Raw genomic sequence first — 17,554 nt, forward strand, 5'->3', positions numbered from 1 at the left:
GTGGTATAGAGTGTAGTAGTGCAGAGTAGAGTGGCGTTGAATTCAGTGGCATAGAGCTCAGTAGCACATAGTAGAGTGGTGCAGAGTGAAGTGGTGCAGATTAGTATTGTGCAAAGCATTATGGTGAAGAGAGGAGTGGCTTACAGTACAATGGTGCAGAGTTGAAAAGAGTGGCATAGAGTGCAGTCATGTAGTACACAATGGTGTAGAGTGGCATAGTGTGCAGTGGCACAGTATGCAGTGGGATAGAGTGTCGCATAGTAAAGCACAGTTGCGTAGAGTGCATTGGTCTTGAGCAAAGTGGTGTTGAGTGCAGTAGCATAGAGCGCATTGGCATAGAAAACAGTAGGATAAAATACAGTACAGTGGCCCGAGTGGCTCATCATAATACATAGGTGAATGATTATGTTCATTTGTTTCCCAAGATTTAGCCACCAGTTGTTTTGATTCATTTGCTCTATTTAGAATAATACTTATGTGTATATATATATATAGATTCACTAAAAAACCATAAGTTTCACACATGTTATAGTTAGCTGGACATTTCACTCGTAAAAAACCATTGAAATTCCCCCGTTATAGTTAGTTCAGCTAAATATAACTCGCGCGACCGCAATCCACTGCTGAGGACGTCACATATTACATCACTGTATTCACTAAGATACTGTTAATAAATCAGTTATACAATTAATTTTACAAAAAAAAACATTCATTTAGACACTTATTTACCCATTTATTCTTCCATTAGCCTTTAGATATACATATATAAAAAATATTTATTTTTCAGAAAGACACATATTCACTGGATGATGTCATCAGTGATGTAATCAGTGATGTCATTTGAGATGTCATGAGTGATGTCATGAGTGATGCCACTAACCATGTCATGAGTGATGTAATATGTGACGTCATCAGCAGTGGATTGCGGTCGCGCGAGTTATATTTAGCTGAACTAACTTAAACGGGGGAATTTCAATGTTTTTTTACGAGTGAATTGTCCAGCTAACTATAACATGTGTGAAACCTATGGTTTTTATAGTGAATTTGCAAGGTTTTTTAAATGCTAATTCCTAACTATAACGTGTGTGAAACCTATGGTTTTTTAAGTGAATTTGCAAGGTTTTTTAAATGCTAATTTCTAACTATAACGTGTTTGAAACCTATGTTTTTTTTAGTGAATTTGTATGGTTTTTTAAATGCTAATTTATGTATGTATTATTATATTTTTTATATATTTATTTTACAATAAACTACCTATGTATATAGTTATAGATTGACTGTATCCTGTAATATGGAATGGCTCGTTTAAAATGTTTTTTTTTTTAAGGGTTTTTCACCGCGATTTTTTGAAAAAAAATAAAATGTTTTTTTCACCCTTCCGGGTCCTTCAGGCACCCCCTGACAAAGGGGGTCAGGAACTCTCTACCCTGCCCCCTTTTCACGTTCTCCACCTTTCTTTTTCACTGCCACACACAAAATGGCGTCCGACACTTCCTGATTTTGACCGATTCGAATGTTGACTGACATCTAACCACCAATCAGAATTACGCTTGCGCACGGCACCGTGCGCACACGGTGCACGCACGGTGCGCGCATATAGATATTTATGTACTTTTAACTGCAATTTTCTCAGGAACTACTGAACAGATTGACACCATATATGCAAAAGGCACATCCCTGACCTGAGGACTACCTCTTTGCCAAATTTCAAGTAATTCTGTTCAGCCGTTCGGGCTGTATCTTCGACTAAAGGTCCTATGGGAAAATGCATGGGAAAAACACGTTTTGGGACCCCCCTTTTTTCTCGAGATTTCAGGGTAGGAGCTGAGCGGAGCGCCCCATTAGTTTTGAAAATTTCGCGAGGATTCGTCAACTGGCGCCAAAGTTATTAAAAATAGAATTTTCAGATTTCCTTTGGGAACTCGGTCCTAACTATAACTATCTACTGGCGACCGCCAGTAGATAATATAGATATAGATATATATGTGTACACCTCTGCATGCTACCCTGCAACACTCCACTCTACCCTGCACTACTCCACTCTATGCCACTGCACTATTTTCTGAAACACTCTACTCTACACCACTGCACTCTACACCACTACAATCTACTCTGCACCACTCTACGCCACTGCACTCTATGCACTGTATCCCATTCCACTATGCACCACTGTTCTCTTTGTCACTGCACTCTACACCACTCCAGTCTAGGCCACTCTGTTCTACTCTGTACAACTCCACTCTGTTCTAACACAAAACATATTCCCTTTTTCCTCTGCGGAGGAGAGTGACCTGGGTGGCCCTAATCTGGTCACTTCCTTCAGTTGGCGCCCGAACAGGGACTCCATCAATCCATGGTTTTGAAAATTTCGCGAGGATTCGTCAACTGGCGCCAAAGTTATTAAAAATAGAATTTTCAGATTTCCTTTGGGAACTCGGTCCTAACTATAACTATCTACTGGCGACCGCCAGTAGATAATATAGATATAGATATATATGTGTACACCTCTGCATGCTACCCTGCACTACTCCACTCTATGCCACTGCACTATTTTCTGAAACACTCTACTCTACACCACTGCACTCTACACCACTACAATCTACTCTGCACCACTCTACGCCACTGCACTCTATGCACTGTATCCCATTCCACTATGCACCACTGTTCTCTTTGTCACTGCACTCTACACCACTCCAGTCTAGGCCACTCTGTTCTACTCTGTACAACTCCACTCTGTTCTAACACAAAACATATTCCCTTTTTCCTCTGCGGAGGAGAGTGACCTGGGTGGCCCTAATCTGGTCACTTCCTTCAGTTGGCGCCCGAACAGGGACTCCATCAATCCATGGTCGCCCATCCTAGGTGAGGAGGTCGGGGCCACATCAGGGGATCCCTGCACGAGAGAGTCTTGTACTCGCACTTGCCCCATCTGTCTGACCGGGCAGTGCCTCTTCCAGTGGTCATCCCGACTGGGGTCCTGAACAGCGAAACCCTTGGATCTGACAGTTTGGTCCGAAGAGTCAGCAGTGGAGGATAACCTGTGTGCACCAGGTGAGTTTGCTTTGGTTCTTTGTGGATATGGAGCCATTTTGATTTGTATTTGACCCAGTCTGAGGACCGTGTTTGGACAAGCGCTTGAATTTGTTTCAGTTCTTTATGAACATGGTATCACTTTGATTTGTATTTGATGAGGTCTGAGGACCAATGTTGGGTAAAGATATTTGCAAATATCTGCTCAGCATAAATAGTGAACTTGTTTTCTTTTGAAAAATGTTGTGTCTTAGCAAGGAGTTTTGTTTGGGCTGTCGTTGTTGTTCTGCTGATGCTAGATTGGAAAAGTCAGCCAGTGCCTCCAAAAGGCACTCCAAATTTCGACATATAAGTAAAACATGGCCTTGGCCCTATTATATTTAGTACATTATGGGACAAATATACGAGGGACAATGCTGAATTGCAGTGACCGTTGACGGGCACTTTTGATGAACAGAAAATTAATTTTCTATAGGATAAATTGTTTGCGAAAAGGAGTAGGCATTCAATGTTTGATTCCCTCAGAACGTGGCAAAAGGAAGCTAAGCAGAGACGAATGAAAGCAGAGAAAGAGTTCCGGAAGGGTAGAATGAAGACATTGACTCAGAAAGCTGTAGCACATGATAGAGAGAAAATAGAAAAAGGAATTGAGTGTGCGGATAGGAAATTTCGGTTACAATGTGAAAAGTCTTATGTTGTTCGAGAAGAAAATGACACATTTGTGGGGGACTTGTTAGATACTTGACCTCCACCTCCTTACGCCCCGCAGAAAATATACCCTGCTATGCCACAACCTCAGTCATCCATTCCTTCTGTCTCTGTTGTCTCTGTTTCTTCTGCTATTGATCAATTTGCTTTGGCCTCAGCACCTCCTGCCCTTTCTTTGACTCCTCCTTCTATGATAACTGCCAGTCTCCCTCCTACGCCATTTGTCTCTGCATCTCATTTGCCAGCTCTTACACCTGCGACGCAGCCGGCAGTGGCGTTGGTGCCTGTAACTTCTGTTGCTACTCCTCCCCTGTTCCTCCATTCCAGTACATTACTGAGCAGCAAAACGCCTGTACGTGGACTAAGGAACGGAGACTGGGCGACTGCTAGGGAGCAACAGGGACGGACGTTGATATGATCTGATGTGGGAGATGAAGAGAAAAGGGTGGTAGCCAATTAGGCAGCCCAGTGGGCTTGTAACTAACCCTGGGTGTGTAACTCCGCTCCGCCAGCAGAGTTTGCAGAGATTTGCCTACTCCGCGCTTCATGGTGAACGCGGAGTAGGCAAAAACACTGCCTCCATGGCAGAGCGGAGTTAGCCGCTCCCTCCCCCCTCCCAACTCATTTAAAAAGATTTAAAGAAGGGTCTTATCTGTCTTTCTGCTGCCTCCTCTGCCTGGCCGCTCTCCTTCCTGTCTCCTCCTCTCTCGCGTCATCCATCTTCTTTAAGTAAAAACACTATGGGTTACGTCTTGCATGTGCGCATGTGCAAGACTTACAACGTGGTGTTTTTTTTTTTAAGGAAGATGGACGACACGAGAGAGGAGCAGGAAGAAGAGCGGCCAGGCAGGAGAGGCGGCAGAAAGACAGGTAAGTCACTTCTTTATATCTTTTTAAATGATTTGGGAGTGGGAAGGGAGTGGGGAGGGAGCGGAGCTACGCGGAGCTACGCGAAGCTCCACTGAGTTTTTTTAAAACTCCGTGGAGCTACGCCTAGAGGCACTACGCCAGCTCCACCCAGGGTTACTTGTAATCCCACGCCAGCTCCACCCAGGGTTACTTGTAATCCCATTTACAGTGTGTAAAATGTGTGGATTGTAATGAAAGATTATGAGCCTTTTGTGCAGCAGCCTGCTCTTAAGCACATGTCGGCAACATTAATTGGACTGTGGGAACCGTGTTTCAAGGATATAGCACCCCAAATTATTTATGATATTAGGGATCATGTATATGCTGCTGGTATGGCACTTGGTGAGGTTTTTAGTAATTTCATGACGTTGGTCGCTTATCGGAGTAGGCTGCTTGAAAAGAGCCAGAAGACAGTATCCCATTTCCCGATGAGTGAAGTTCACCCCTATATATCACCCTGAAATACCTGAGCTGTGGGATCAGCATGATAATATTACTAGACCACAGCTAGAGGCTCGGTTTCAAGAACAGTGGGTTTACACTCCGTGGAAAACGAGTGAGGTCTTGTCCCTTAAGACTTAGCTACCTGACCCTAGGAAAAATCCTACTGCATATTATAAGGAATTGACTGAGCCTGCTTCATCGACAGTAATGATGCTTGCAGATATTGACATGTTCTTTGGTTTACTGGTGCCCGTTGATATTTGAAGGCAGGTGCACACACGGGAACACGTTGTAGAATTGGGTGGTACCTGGGATCAGATTAAAGCATGGGACCAGGAGAGGAACTCCGGGGAGAAGCCTAAGGCCGAGATACTAGTTTGCCTGGTTGAATTATTACGTATATGCACTCTCTTATTCCACCAAAAAGGGTAGATTGGGACAAGTTAACAGCATGTCTTCAGAAAAAAGATGAGAGTGTGTCTGACTTTTTCACTCAGTTTGAAGGGGTATTTTTGGATTTTAGCAGACAGGATTTGTCGGTGGAGGGAGGCGTCCGATTGTTTATCAATAGATTTGTTACGAACTTGCTTCCTGAGACTGCGACTAGGTCACAGGCTTCGGAGAGCACCTGGACTACCTCTTCCGTAATATTGAGTATGGCGCAGTATTATGAGCACAGGGAAAATGAGGAGAAGGAGACGGTGGAGAAAAAGCATAAGGAATTGAAGACGAAGGTGTAGCTGCAGCAGGCTTCTATGGGGAATGGTAGAGGACGTGGTGGTTCGGACCGGCAGTTTCCGCGTACCAGACGGAATGCTACGCCTGTAGAGCCGAATCAGTGGGCCCGATTCACAGAACTAACTTAAGACAAATTCCTAAACTTACTACCATTTACTCATTTTGGTATTCACAGAAGGCACTTACTCATTTTGGTATTCACAAGAGGCACTTACTCATTGATGAGTAAGTGGCTTCTGTGAATACCAAAATGATTAAGTGCACTTACTCATTTTGGTATTCACAGAAGGCACTTACTCATTAATGAGTAAGTGCCTTCTGTGAATACCAAAATGAGTAAGTGCCTTCTGTGAATACCAAAATGGTAGTAAGTTTAGGATTTTGTCTTAAGTTAGTTCTGTGAATCAGGCCCAGTGTGCGTATTGTAAAGAGGAGGGACATTGGCGCAGTGAGTGTCCGGTGTTGCTGCAGAAAGTTACGGCCCCTAGAGGACGGGGTTCTCATGGACGGGGTCGTGGAGCTCAGCATGCTGCAGCCTCACAGGATCGTCCGGGTAGTAATTACTTCAACGACACTAGGGGTGGACAGTATTATCACGATGACTATGACATGGACGAGGTGACAGGGATGTCTCACAGGTAGGATAGTTAGGGACAGGGTGGGGGACCAGTTCAGATACCTGTAGATCAGCGTGGTCCTTATGTTACTGCAGATTTGCATGGCTCAGTTAAGGAATTTTTGTTGGATACAGGTGCTATGAATAGCTCTATTTCCCGTTCACTGGTCCCCGGGGCATCTCTGTCTGGCCATAATAATGTTTCTGTAGGATTTTCTGGTGTACCGGTTGTAAGCCCCATTTCCAAACCTCTTACACAGACTATAGGTCCTTTTACTGTGGATTCGCCATTTTTGTTGACATCTATTGGGGAGAAAATGTTATGGGCTTAGATTTATTAAAGAAGTTGCATGCAACCATTTATTGTTCCCCGGAAGGTGTTATTCACGAGTAAGGGCCCAAATGTAGTCACCTCTAAGCAGTGTCTGTCCAAAGATGCACCCCTCCCTGCTGAATTTAAAGATGTGCCGCCCACATTGTGGGCAACGGGTGACACGGATGTAGGACTATTACGGATACCCCAGTTTCTATCAAAATTAAAGACAATGTCATTTTCCCTCGTATTCCTCAGTACAAGATACCGCAGGCAGGGGAGTGAGCCTTGTTTCAAATTATAGAAGACTTGATTCAGTCAGGAGTTGTCAAAGAGACGACTGCGAATGTGTGTAATAGCCCCATTCTTCCCATTCTTAAGAGGGCACCTTCAGGCTCCTCTGATGATCATCCAGATGTTTATCGTTTTGTGATTGACCTGCGCAAAATTAATAAAATAGTAGACCCTTAGGTCCCGGTGGTCCCTGACATTACCACCCTTTTGACGATGATTCCTAATACTGCTAAATTCTTTTCTGGCATTGATCTCCAAAATGCATTCTTTAGTATCCCGATTGATCCAGAAAGCAGGTACTTGTTCGGTTTTACACTAGCTGGCAGAAGTTTCAGATTCTGTCACGCTCCTCAGGGCTATACTGAGAGCCCTAGGATATATAGTCAAGCTTTGAAAGCCCAATTGGACTCCCTCACTCTCCCCTCAGGTAATGTATTGCTTCAGTATGTAGATGACCTTCTCATTGCTTCTGACACTGACAAGGGTTGCAAAGACAGTACGGTTAAATTGTTACTGCATTTGGCACACCATGGACATAAAGTGTCCCTTTCCAAATTTCAATATTGTCGACAGGAGGTCACCTATTTAGGTCACCTACTGTCAAAGGCGGGTAGGAGATTGACTCCTGAGTGCATCAGTACCATTTTTAAAATGCCTCTCCCTCAAATTCAAAAGGATGTGCGCATTTTTATTGGCATCACTTCCTATTGTTGGCACTGGATTCCTAACTATTTGTTACTAACAAAGCCTTTTCTAGCATTAACCACTAAAAATGTGCGTAAAACCTTGCCTTGGACGCCTGAATGTCAGCAGTCTTTTGAGCAATTCAAAGTTGTGCCTTGCTCTGCGCCTGTGCTTGGTACGCCTGACTACACGAAACCGTTCGTGCTGTATGTACACGAGGTGGCAGGTTGCGCGCTTTCTGTTTAAACACAGGCCTGTGGAGGTAAACAACGGCTGTGTGCTTCTTTTTCTGCATTTCTTGAACCTGTCGTAAGAGACCTCCCGAGCTGTCTAAGAGCGGTGGCGGCTGTGGCTGTCTCAATAAGACAATCGGCTGGGCTCGTGATTGATACTGACCTAACATTCATGGTGCCCCATGCTGTGGATACCCTTTTGAACAACACTAAGATGCAGCACCTCACCAGTGTGCGTCTGACCGGTTATGAGCTAACTCTATTTGCATCGCATGTCACAATTAAAAGATGTACCACTCTGAGCCCAGCCACGTTGCTACCCCTCCCTTCTGAGAGTGAGGAAATTGATATACATGATTGCATCTTCCGAACAGAGGAAGAGGCAAAATGACGGGTAGACCTGACTGATGTTCCCTTATCTGACCCCCAAGGGGAACTATATGTCGATGGCTCTTGTTTCAAGTTACCAGATGCCACTACAACAGCTGCATAGCAATAACAACACTGCACACAGTATTTGAGATATCACGAGTTCCCTATCAATCGGCTCAAGCTGCAGCAGCTCGTTGCCCTTATTCGAGCCTGTGAGTTGACTGAGGGACTGGCTCTCAATATCTATACTAACAGTCAGTATGCCTTCAGAGTCGCCCATAATTTTGGACGGCTCTGGGCAGAGAGAGGGTATCTCACTTCCCATGGGATGAAGATCCAGCACGGCCCCCTTATACATAGGCTCTTGTCGGCTTCCACACTCCCAAAGAAATTAGCGATAGTGAAGTGCAGTGCACACAAGAAAATTACTAACTATGTAGACCAGACAGCTAAGGAGACAGCCCGAACAAAGATGAAAAGGATGTTTGTAGCAGGTCCCGCTAGGTGGGTGTCCGAGGTCACCATGTTTGAGGATACGCTGGAAAATGTCAAGGAGATACAAAGTGAGGCAATTATTGAGGAATTAGCGATGTGGCAGGAAAGCACAGCACGTTTGGATGAGGATGGGTGTTGGACTGATAAGTCAGGGAAACAGAGATGGATGCTACCAGATGCATATGTCCTTCCGGTAGTCACCATGGTACACAGGCCAGCTCATATCAGTGCTAAAGGTATTTGCAAGTTGTTAGACCCTGTATGGCAAAATGATAACATCCCGAAGACAGCCACTCATTTGGTTAAATATTGAATGTTGTGTATGATGCACAATCCAGGAAAGGGTACCGCTACCCCACCAGGTAATTTTGCACCTCCCACCTTTCCTTTTGAGGTCCTCCAGCTCAATTATATAGAAATGGATTGAGTCAATAATTTGAAATATGTGTTAGTGGTTGTCTGTGCATTCAGTAAATGGGTTGAGTTTTACCCCACCAAAGAAAATACAGCCATAGCGACTGCAAAAGTACTTCTGAAGGAGTTCTTTCTTTCTTCGTTTCGGCTTGCGCCGTTTGATTTTGGGTGATAACGGAAGTCACTTCAATGCTAAAGTTATCCAGTTAGTTTGTGAGGGACTGCATATCAGATAAAAATGTCATGCTGCAAATCACCCCCAGTCGGTTGAGAAGTACAATGGTACTCTCAAACTGAAATTAGCAAAGATTCAGGAGAGCAGAGGGTTGCAGTGGTCAGATGCTTTACCATTAGCCCTTTTGTCCAGCAACAGCCCATTCTAGAACAGGACTGTCACCCTACAAGGTCGTATTTGGGTGCCCGGCAAATGTTTGGGGCGTCCCGTGACCTTGTCGGTTCTCTGAAATTGAATATCCTCTATTGGTGTACTATTTGTATGAGTTAACTAAAAGTCTGTGTTCTATTCACCAACAGATACACAAATGTCTCCCACCAGTACCCGAGGGGCCAGGCCATGACATTTGGCCTGGAGATTATGTGTTAGCCCGTAATTGGAAGGGGTCGGTCCAGGTGCTCCTTGCAACACACACTGCCATCAAGGTCACCGGCCGAAAGAACTGGATACACTGCCAGCATTGCCGCAGAGTGCCTCTGCACTTGCCCTACAATCAGTGGGTCAACAACGGGATTGGGGACTCTGAGTGGGAACAAATCCCACGTTTTGTCCCCTTTTCGGATGCCAGGCTTACATGGACCCAAACAGAGGCTGAGACTGATGAGGCACTAAATGCAGCAGTGCCTCCGGATATTAAAGCAACTCAAGAGCCCCCTTCTACTGGCCCCTCTGTGTCTGAGCACCTCTTTACTGACTCCTCTGTGCCTGGAGTAGCTAGGTACAATTTGCACCCCCGACGGAAGAACAGTGCACCAAAGGAGAAGTCAGATTAGTAGGGATGGACTGAGCAAGTCAGGGTGTATCTTGCCTATGGTACCAACTGTAAATTAGGGAGAGGTTAAATTGGTGCATTGTTCGGACATTGGAGAGGATTGATTGAACGTGCTTCCCTGGGGGGGGGGGGGGGGTACGGTATCCTGGATGACGTGAGAGTTCTTCAAAAGCTAGGATCAAACAGCTCCACCACCAATGCTCAAAAGCGCCAACGTTGATGAACAATAGGAGTCTGCCACTGAGGCTCTAACGAACACTGGGAGCGCTTGTCTATTGTTATTAGTTGTACCGCATCCCTTTTCCCCTGGTTGCACAATGTATCCGTTTGGCCGGCCCATTGCTGAGGAAGAACAGCCATTTGCACCTCCGCGCCCAGAGCGGGGTTGCTACATCAAAAGTAAAAAGTTTTTGCATTCATAATTGGAATTGCCTTGATATTTGCGTTAGGGATATCTTGGTTTTTGGAGGAAAAGTATCCTGCACGCTCTTTGATTGGGACATGACCTGTTCCCCCTGAACACATGTTTGTTACTTTGGCTCCTCACAAAGGGGAACATCGGAAAACTTATGCAGACAATGCATTTTTACAAATGTTGCATCAGGCTCATGATACGTCCAATGCTACTAATTGCTGGATCTGTGGATTTCTCTCCTTAGTTACACATAAGAGTGATATTTTATCATCAATGCCACTATCCTATTTAGGAAGTTGCAAAGGGTGGTTTAAACTGTTTACTATGATGCATTATATTTTTCAATTCTCTGCTATAAATATGACATCTGCTGACTCCCGCACTGTGGTAGAATATAAACGCTTCGATCAGGGGTATACTCCCACGAGGCTAGGAGAACAAGGGGTCCCTGGTACATTGTTTTCAACAGCTTGTATGAATGTATATGAATAGGTAAAGAACTAAACATGGCTTTGAAATGAAATGTTAGATTTCCAAGGTTCAATGCCACTAAGTATTTCCGATCTTTCCAAACCCACATTATTACTAAGGACAAAGAGATGCCAGTGTCAGTAGTCAACACAACAGCTGGGTTTTGTGTTCAGGAAATAGGGAATGTGAACGTGGGGGAGAGTAATTGCAACTACACATACACTCTGAGTACGATTAGTAACCTGCCTCTGCTCACACCTTATAATGTCTATTTTGTTTGTGGATCCCAAGCTTATGTTTGGCTTCCTAGGGGGTGGTCAGGCACATGTTACCTCTCTTTTCTTCTTCCCCCAGTGTATATAGCACCGTCCAATTACCATAAGGACCATTGATTGCAGCGTAGGAGTGCCTACCTTTCCCGAGTTAGAAGACTTATCAACACAGAAGATATAGATTAGACAGATACCACTTTACAACAGTTTACAGACGCCATGAAGGGTATCGTACCCTTTTGGGGCCCCATGTCTAATAGTCTTAATATTCATCGGCTCACAAGGGTTGTTGAAGGGGTCATTAACACAACGGCTGGTATATTGACTAACATCACTGTAGAGCTCCAGGCCACGAGGCTTGTTACTTTACAAAACTGGATGGTGTTAGATGTCATCCTTGCTGATCGGGGATGTGCCTGTCGCGCCATTGGCAGTAGCTGTTGTGTATACATTCCAGACCACGCCTCCAATATATATGCTGCTATACAGAAGTTGCATAGGCTTTCATCTGACATACACGAAGAAAATGGTACCTGGACACTCTCTGGATGGTTCTGGGGTATATTCACTTACTGGGGTTGGAAGATTCTTACTTTTTTGGTGGTAATTGCTGGTATTATCCTCACATGTTGCCTTTGCATACACTGCCTCCCTCACTGTTGTGCCTATTGTGTGAAGGCTCTGAAGCCTAAAAGGACAATAGCAGTACATGACACTAACGCCACTTTTATGATGATGAAGTATATCAATGATCTCATGTTAATAGATGAAGGTTATTTTCAATATCGACAATGCATATATCAGCTCATAGTGACAATATATATCTTCTCTAGAATGTTATTTGTTCTTAGACAGTGTAAGACCTGGGGTCACCGGGCCCTAAGGGGGTAACGTGACTCGAGCGGTTGGGCACCCGAAGGCTTAAGTTTAAAGCGACCATACAACACACTCATCCCCTAAAGCAGGAAACGCACACAATAATGGACGCCACACAGTAGGTTCAATGAAAATCAAACAAGTTTATCTAAGCAGTTAGATGCAAACGCAGTTCATGAGATGGCAATGGGCATTACTTGAATACATTAACAGTAGATTCACCAGCATTTCATTATGGTGCTGGGGGAACGGTGAACACAGTGGTTAACCAGCGCGCTGCGCCCCTCCCACCACTAGCATTTCGATCTGCCGTAGGTACCTTGCGTGGTATCTAGCGATTATCAGCGCTTTAAAATAGGGCTGGAAAACGTAGCGCCACACATGGAAGACTACTAGCGCTTACGCGCAGAACTTGAGGACTCAGCGCTACTCGTAATAACCAGGTACTAAGCACTTCAGAGCAGGACGTGAGAACCCAGCGCTACTCGTAATAAACAGGCGTCAAGCACTTCAGAGCAGAACTTAAGAACACAGCGCTACTCGTGATAATCAAGCATGAGGCACTTCAGAGCAGAACTTGAGAATACAGCGCTACTCGTAATAATTAAGCATCAAGCACTTCAGAGCAGGACTTCAGAATACAGCGCTACTCGTAATAATCAGGCCCTAAGCATTTCAGAGCAGAACTTGAGAATACAGCGCTACTCGTAATAATTAAGCATCAAGCACTTCAGAGCAGAACTTCAGAACACAGCGCTACTCGTAATGATCAGGCCTTAAGCACTGGGTCCCCTTGTACGCGGCAGTCTAGCAGCAAGGGGGGCAATCCCACGGAGGGGAATCAGAGTCTCCGATGCCAGGGGGGAATCCCACGGAGGGGAACCAGAGTCTCGGAGTGCGGTGCCGCTCCCGATCGACAGGGGGCGCACCGGGTCTTCCACCAGCCTCCCGTGGAGCAGGGGGGTGAGTCCCAGGCCTCCGCACGGCCACGCTACCTCCCAGCCCCCGAGGGTTACCTCGATCTCGGCGTCCTGGGGGGATCTTCACTGCAGCGGCGTCCGTCACGGCTCCGGGCCCCGCAATCAATGCGCTCAGCAGCCGGGGGACAGGTCACAGCCTCTCGCGCCTACGACAGCAGCTGCGACGGCAGCGACGGGGCCCCGGGCTTCTCCGCAGGCCCCGACTCGATGATGGGGCACACTTCAGGCCTCCGGGCAGCGGTGGTGAGCACGCTTCTGGTCCCCGCACCAGGGGGGGGTGACAAGTTAAGCAGGGGCGACGGCGGGCTTAGCGCTCCGCGCCCGATGCGGGACTGACTCGGGGGATCCCAGGCAAGGTCGGGGAGCGCAGGGGTCACAGCGCTAGTACCTGGTTGATCCCCAGCAGTCCAGCAGTCACTTTCAGCTTTGGTTTCAATAGGGAGCTTCAGCATTAGGTTTCAGCATTCAGTTTCAGCATGAAGTTCCAGCGTTTGGTTTCAGCATTCAGTCTCAGCATGAAGTTCTAGCATTTAGTTTCAGCATTCAGTTTCAGCATGAAGTTCCAGCAATCTTACTGGCGCAGATGTCTCTGGCGCCCTTAGGGGTTCTGTTTCTTGGGGGTAAGGATTGAGTTGGTGACTAGTTCCTTCCTAGTCAGGTTTGGCAGATGGCCCCTGGGTCATCCTACCGCTGGGCTAGATCAGTGGGCTGTACAGGATCCCTCACTCACTTAAAAGGCAGTACCTAAGTCCTGTCACTTTCAGAGGCATAAGTCCCTGGCTAGGCCCTACCGCCTAAAACTCCTGCGTGAATCCTCCATGTCTGCTTTACCCCAACTGGCCAACTGACTAGAAAAAGTTCCCTCCCTCTGTTAAGTAGCCCTAGGTCAGGTGACCTCTATCCAAGGCGGCAAAAGTAAAAACCACACCTCCCTTCTAGAAGGTTCCAGCACATTCCAGGAGCTTCCCAATTCTACCTATGGGACAAAAAAGGCGGGCTGGTGTCGCAACATTGTTGTGGAGTTCCAGCCAGCTCCTGGCAGCTAGGGTGCTACTAGAAAGACCACTCTGCAGTAGCAGGGGCCTGTGGCAGCCATCTTGGGAGAAGGGAGCACCTGCACCTTAACACTGATTGGCAATGAAAAGGCGCCCGGAGACCTAAGTCCAACATAAAAATGAGGGTGGAAAAAATGAGGCATGATCAAAAATATAGGGGGAGACTACCCTAGGGCTGACAGGTCTAACACGCGTCCCCCCCAGCCGAAAGAGGGGAGAGCTACCCAACCTCTAGGGAGTTCTCATCACTAAGGCGGAAAAACCTGGTTAGACCGTCAGCAACTCCGGGCCGATGTTCCACCCGAAAGTCCATCCCCTGTAGGGAAATGGACCACCTCAACAACTTGGGGTTTTCGCCTCTCATCTGCATGAGCCAGCGAAGGGGGCGGTGGTCGGTCTGAATGAGGAAGTGAGATCCAAAGAGATATGGCCTCAACTTCTTCAGAGCCCAGACCACTGCGAAGGCTTCTCTCTCAATGGTGCTCCATCGCCGTTCCCGAGGGAGGAGTCTTCTGGAGATGAAGGCCACTGGTTGATCTTGGCCTGTTAAACGGTAGCGGCAGTTTCAGTCGATAACCTTTCAAGTATTGCCCGGCGGTAATCGCCTCTTATACCATTCGATGTTAAACCAATAAAGGGGCAGGCGCCGGAGACTGGAAGGCAGGAAACAAAGTTTTATTCCGTCGGAGCAGAACACATCAGATCAGACAGCAAGGTATCGTCACGAGGTGCTCTAACTGCATCTCTGAGGCCTGGCCTCTTATACACAGGTTTATGACTTTATTGCAGAGTTATCATACATGGCACATTCTTGAGATTGTCTTGGAACATGAAAGAACATCCTCGGAATCCCCACTTCGAGCTCGTTCCCACATATATCTACAGTGGAAGTCCCCACCGCATCCACAGTAGGAGATGGCTATCACACAGCTGGACATTCCGCCAATTCCCGGGGGTGTGTGCGACCGGCCGGGTCTCAGGGGGTAGGGGCTTTGATCTACTGTAATCCCTTTGATGTGGGGTGTTTCCCTTACAGTAGGGGCAATAAACTGCATCCGCAGGGCTAGGTGATGGCCTGGGATCGGTTCGGACAATGGGGCGCAGAGGAAGGGGGTTATCAAAGAGATGCATGACCATGTATGGGATGTCGGTCAGGCGCGGGGTGTGATTCCATGGCAGGGTCGCGCAGAAGGAGAGGGTTTATGGCCCGTGTATGAGAGAGCAGCAGTGGCCGGCGCGCGGGGGATGCTTGCAGCGCCAGGGGAACGTGCTGGCGATCGACAATGAGCGGGGAGAGAGAGTGGGGTGCCTAATATGGCGGCCGTGCGTTCGCTGTGCGTGGCGCTGGGGAGAGGCAAGATGGCGCAGATAATGTTCAGTTACAAGCTAAATTTCCACAGTCCTCCCTTTTAACATATCTCGCCAGCTTGTCTAGTTCGGATCTATCCCCATAATACTACGAACTTCCATCTCATACAGAGCTTTCATTCGTTCCGCTTCAAAGTTCAAAGTCTTAGGGCAGATGCAGTTCATAAAAAGCGAACATAAAGGTGGCAGACACTGAATCCCCAAGCAGCATCCACATAGTATCACAATTGGTATTAGGATAAATGAAAACAGCCTCCATCCCCAACTTCTAATAGTGTCCCAAAACCAACTCCCCAGTGACCATTCTTCTTGCTCCTGATGAACCTCTGCGGAAAGTCTGTGGAGGTGTTCAATTGCTTTGTAGACTGAGGGTGAGTTATCCGGTACGTAGGTACAACAGCTGGACCCAATGATGCGGCATGCTCCTCCACGATCAGCCAGAACCACATCTAGAACGAGGCGGTTCTGAAGAGCCACTAGGCGGACGGCCTGGAGCTCGGCGGTGTTGTTGGCGAGGATGCCAGCCGTAATGTTCATCGCCGTTTCGACTGCCTGGGTTAAGTGGCGGATGGCACGGCTGTTTGCCATTGGACCCCAGAGTGGAACAAGACCTTTTACTGCGTCCATGAACTGTGCTCCGGTGGAGTCGGCTTGCACAATGTCTTTGGCACGTTTCTGTCGGTGATGGTTTGCTGGAGCCACATATGTCGGAGGAAGGACAAAGGCGATGTAGCAGGTGCCTCCCCAACCTTTCGGAAGCCAGGTGTAGGCCTTAGTACCACAGACGAAGTACATATTCGGGGAGGCAACAAAGGAGGGTGGGTCAACTGAGTCCAATGTTCGGGTGATGAGGCAGGAGCTGTGGCCCACCAGCTGCGCCCCCAGGCCTTCGAGGCACACAAATCCTGTGATGTTGATGACTGATAGGGCCACTGTCAGGGTGGCGGCCGTCCGTTTCCGGAGGTAAGAGAAGGTGGGTCTGGCTGGGTTGTTGAACACTTGCATTTCAACTCGTTCTTTGGCAGGGATGTCCATGTGAAAGGAAGTATTTGATCTCAGAGGGCAGAAGGGGGCAGAAGTTTTTCCAGTTTTGTTCAGCCAGAACCCATGGTAGAAGTGGGACACAGTTTTGCCGGAAGTGGCATTATCCCTGTAGCTTTCCTGCAGGAGGATTAGCCAGGCGAGGCAGGAACCATGGACAGAAAAAGGTGAAGGGATGAAAGGGATAGAGTGTCCAGTGGCATGTGGTAGCAATCCACAGATCCAGCAATTAGTGGCGTTGGCGGCAAGATTGTGTTGGTGGAGCAACTGCACAAAAGAGTTATTCCAGAACTCCTTACGCCTTTCTCGGAGTTGGGGTGAAAGTGAGATCAGATGGTGTTCTTTCATGGTGGTAGGTTGAACGGTGGTCAGCAATGTCTTATGAGCGGGTGTGCTCTCCTCCATGATCCAGAAGGTGACCATGAGGAGAAGGCACAAGAGAAGGGTAATGAAAAGTGTAATAGTCTTTGAGCTGTGCATTCTGTCAGTCTTTGGGTTTTTGTAGTGGATCTTCGGACGTCCGGTTGCTTCCATCATCTTCATGTCGGGCGCTTCCATCACCTTCAAGAGACTCGGTAGCGGGCAGAACCACAGACTTTGTTTAGTTTCTCTCCTGGTGGCCTTTGAGGTGACTAGGCTACCGCTCTGAGATTTCCACTTAGTTTGTGGTCTGCTTAGCCGAAGTTCTCTCCTTTCGTCGCAAGTTATACCCTTCCCTGGATGGCACGGTGGGATCGGGATATTTCACTAGCTCAAGTGTCTCCGTATCTGGGCGGCGGTTCAGGGATGGTCGGTCTTTGTCCAGAAGTTCTTCTTGGG

The sequence above is a fragment of the Triturus cristatus genome, chromosome 7 (assembly GCF_964204655.1).
Source record: "Triturus cristatus chromosome 7, aTriCri1.1, whole genome shotgun sequence".
Classification (NCBI taxonomy): Eukaryota; Metazoa; Chordata; class Amphibia; order Caudata; family Salamandridae; genus Triturus; species Triturus cristatus.